Consider the following 4,625-nt stretch of genomic DNA (forward strand, 5'->3'; position numbering starts at 1 on the left):
CGAGGTGATGGGTCCTCACGACGTGAGCATAATGCTCACGACGTGAACTCAGTCCTGATGGAAGATTTTTCGGATTTTTGCCTAAAATTAGACTAGGATAATTACCATAAGTTGTTTTAACTGTTAAAATTTGAATTTTATGATATGGTATTGATTATCCTCATCTAATTGAAAAATAATTGTCAATTTTAAGATAATTACTTAGTTATATGATAAATTAATTATTTGTAGAATTTGATTTGAATTATCCTACCATATAAAATAGATTAGGTCAAAATTTTGATAAAGATAAAATTATATGATTAATTGAATTATTTTAAATTTGATTTTATATACCCTTGTTAAACATGAAAATATCGTATTTGTCCGGCTTAATTTCTAAATATCGTATTTATCCTTTATAAATTTTTTAAATATTATATTTACCCAAATATTATTTTTAATAGATTTTTTATATTTTATAAATATTTTTATAATATTTTGTAATTATTCTTTACATTTTAAATTATTATAATTATGCAAAAACAATAAAATTTACCATATTGTCCCTACTTTTGTTATTGTCTCCTCTTACCCTCATTCCATTCTTCTAGGTCTCAAGAACAAATGTGTTTAATTGTTGTTCAAATTGCAGCCACCAAAAAAAATTACAGTCCCTTCCTCTTTTCTAATCCAAGACCAGGTTTGTTTGTTTTTTTCTGTGTAAATCACATCCCCTTTTCTAATCTAAGATCATGTATGTGTTTTTAATCTGTAAATCACAGCCACCACCCAAACACTCCAGCAAGATCGAGAGACCCACCCCTTGCACCGATGGATGCCCCAACCTTCTATCCAGGTGATCAGAAAAAACTTGATGATAAACATTTATTCGTAGGTCTGTATGTGTTCCCATGCCCATCCCTTCGATTCAAATTGCAAGGAAAAAAGAAAGGATTCCAGAACAGAGGGTTAACTTTTTTTGTATGCCCTCATTAAGACTTAAAATCGATAGTTACCAAAAAGTTTTGATGAATATGGGATGTTGGTCTGTTGTGTTAAGTGTGTATCGGTCTCTCCCTCTTGATCTGAGTAGCATGTGTGGGAACAGAGGATTTTGAAGAAGAACAGATGTGCCCTATTGTTTGTTTGTGTCTTTTATCCTCCACCAAAATTCAAAAAAAAAACATCCACTTAATCCTCCCATTTTGAATTTTTCAATCAAATCAGGATCTTCTTAATTTTGGGGTGTTATCTTATGATCCTTCTCAAGACTTAACTCATCTTAATTCTTAAGTGATCTTATTTTTTGTCACTTTAACTTCTTGTAATTAAGCCAGAACAAACTTGGCACTCGGTGGAAGATGAGAGATGGCCAACAGATATGCTTCAGGGGATGAGATAGCAGACGTAGCATATATTTCTGATAAGATAAGATCCAAAAGGATCCAAATAATTTGGAAAGGGTGATATGGTCAATTGAATTTTTTAGTAATTATAATAAGTATAAAATATTATAAAAATGAATTTGGGCATATTTGATATTTAAAAAGTTTATTAAGGATAAATATGATATTTAGGATTTAGATCGGGTAAATATGATATTTTAATGTTTATTAAGGGCATACATGAAATTTTCCAAAAGGTTTTGACAAGTTTCAAAATTTGCCCTCAAGTTTTAGAATTTAAAATTTAATTAAAATTTTTAATTTGGAAATATTTAAATTCTAAACCCTAATATTTTAATAGTTTAAAATACACCTCATAGATTTTAGTTAAAGGACAATTAATAAGTCCATAGATAGGTTTAAGTTTAATTAAATTAAAAGTCTAATTTATTAAAAGATTAAACCTTAGTATTTTAAATGTATAAAATACACTCTTATACTATACAAAATTAAAAGTCTAATATATTATATATGTATAAATAAAAAGTCTGTCTTATCGTTAGTAGGCCTCAGTCACGAAGCTGGTCTATAAAGGGTGTTTAAGGAAGCGGCCTGTAAAATGACCGCCATTGAGTATCCACTCTTACCCACCGCACCCTTGACTAGTGGATGGTCGTTAGCCGAATGGGTAGGATAGGACACAAACTTCCATTATAAGTATAATAAAATACGAAGTAACTAAATGCTTTTATAAATTCCCAAATCTTAGTTACTTTAGGAAAAATGTGAATTTGATGCTAACCCATGAAATTGCACATTGCACCTTATTGGTCGTTAGTGGAGCGTGTGTGGTTAACCGGCACACTAATATGGGACTAATGAAGGATGGCAATGAGTAGCTCGTAGATTAGCATAGATCAATGGAGTGTGTGTGGTTAACCGACATATTGATTAGGTGATAAACGTCTTCGGGAGTACCAAACTAATTTGCATAGTTATTCACACCTTGTTTGTGATCCTCGGTATCCCAGTCACAAACTTGAAGGGCATAATCGAGATTCAACATGCCATTGAAAAGTTCAATGAACTCAAAAGATCTAGGAGTTTCAGTTCATTTAAAACTTAATATTCTTTTTAGTAAGCCTCATTCACGAAGCTAGTCTATAAAGGGTGTTTAAGGAAGCGGCCTGTAAAATGAACGTCATTGGGTATCCACTCTTACCCACCGCACCCTTGAGTAGTGGAGGGTCCTTTTATGAACGGGTAGGATAGGACACAAACTTCCATTATAAGTATAATGAAATACGAAGTAACTAAATGCTTTTATAAATTCCCAAATCTTAGTTACTTTAGGAAAAATGTGAATTTGATGCTAACCCATGAAATTGCACATTGCACCTTATTGGTCGTTAGTGGAGCGTGTGTGGTTAACCGGCACACTAATATGGGACTAATGAAGGATGACAATGGGTAGCTCGCAGATTACCATAGATCAATGGAGCGTGTGTGGTTAATTGGCATATTGATTAGGTGATAAACGTCTTCGGGAGTACCAAGCTAATTTGCATGGTTATTCACACCTTGTTTGTGATCATCGGTATCCCAGTCACAAACTTGAATGGCATAATCGAGATTAAACATGCTATTGAAAAGTTAAATGAATCTCAAAAGATCTAGGAGTTTCAATTCATTTAAAACTTAATATTCTTTTTCGTTTTTAGTGGTGGAATTGGTAAATCGTCATTTACCTACCAACAAATAGTTTGCAATTGTGTTGGGTCCTAGCCTTGATATTTCATTTGGGTGATATATTAAGGATTTGATCAACTAACTTGAAATTCTCCCTTTTGTAGATGTCAAATTCTAAAAACTATGGTCTTCCTGAATCCTTTGGAAAAAGCTTTCCACATTAAGATGATGTTCCACGATTGGATCATGGAAACATAAATCGTTCTTCACTTCCTCCACCTCCTCCAATACTTCTCCCTGACCCACGTGTTCGTCGACTTGAAAAGTTGAAACAAGCCCTATTGGCAAGCAAACACGAAGACGGAAAGTCTATATGTGATCACGTATTGGAGATAGTTACATATTTTCAGGTTGGGAATATTGGGTGTCGATGTCTCAAGGAAGATGGCTGTTGACTTGGTTCTTCAATCACTTCTCGAATCGTATAGTGAGTTCATTAAAGATTACTATATTATGGACTACGACGTGACCCTCATTGATCTTGCCTATTTGCTTATTGCTGCTGAATCAACAATTATTTGGCACATTGGTAAAGCAACTTTGACTGGTAGATCAACCTCCCAAACTTTCGTGGACATTGATAATGGCAACATTGGAAGTACAGAAAAGTTTTCTCTTCCCAATGGAAAGGGTTTGGCCAAGGTCAAACCGTTTGGCCGGATGGTAAAGAGAAAGGCTGAATCTGAGATTGTCCCATGTGCTATTCCAAAAGAGTCAGTTTGCTTCTACTGCCAAGAGAAGGGGCATTGGCTGTGAAGCTGCCATACTTACCTAAAAGATCGCAAGGATGGGAGAGTCAAGATGTATGACTATGCTTCAGGTAAATCCACTATGTAACTCTAGTGAGTTCCTATTTTTAGATTCTTAATACATGATGTGATAAGATTGCATTTTGATGTTTTGTAGGATCGAAGAAAAGAAAGGAAACTTAAAGAAAGAAGTAGGTTGAATCTGATCGCAAAGAAATGGATTTCAATCGCATGGTTCGATGATCGGATTTTTGAGCTGCTACTTAGGAGTTATGATAGATTGCTTAGGAATATTTAGTGACATAGTTTTCATTTGTAATTGCATTGTAAAGACAAGTTTTTCCGCACTTTTATGAATAAAGAAATTTTTTTGATTTATCTTATTTTGTATTTCCTTACAATGACATTTGTGAAAATCGATGTTTGTATGTTCCTATTGTTAGCAATATTGAAAATGATGTGATTCTTAGTTATGTTATTTGTGGTAGTGTCAAAATTTACCAAATAAGGAATGATTCTCATCACCCAAGTTTCAATTGGGCAGAAACTGTTGGATTAGGTGTCTAAGCCCATAACTATAATTGGTATGTACTTGAATTGATAGCAGCACAGTCCTTTTGGGTTGCCCTCAACCTAGCAACTAGACAAGGAAATTATGAAAGGAGAGATATTAATTTATAAGATTAATAAATTAATATATATATAAATGATTTATTAATATGTTAATGGACTAATATATTAATTATAAATCATTATGTTT

At 33.2% G+C, this 4,625-nt stretch overlaps 1 long non-coding RNA gene across 1 annotated transcript; it reads left to right on the forward strand.

Annotated features, from left to right (window-relative positions):
• The first annotated feature begins 592 nt into the window (after window positions 1-592).
• LOC145136027 (uncharacterized) lies at window positions 593-4,243 on the forward strand. Its single transcript, XR_013720183.1, has 4 exons — window positions 593-682; window positions 765-838; window positions 3,221-3,936; window positions 4,023-4,243. It is a non-coding gene; the product is annotated as an uncharacterized LOC145136027 (long non-coding RNA).
• Window positions 4,244-4,625: the final 382 nt, after the last annotated feature.

The sequence above is a fragment of the Lactuca virosa genome, chromosome 9 (assembly GCF_052849685.1).
Source record: "Lactuca virosa cultivar CGN04683 chromosome 9, Lactuca_virosa_CGN04683_v6, whole genome shotgun sequence".
Taxonomy (NCBI): Eukaryota; Viridiplantae; Streptophyta; class Magnoliopsida; order Asterales; family Asteraceae; genus Lactuca; species Lactuca virosa.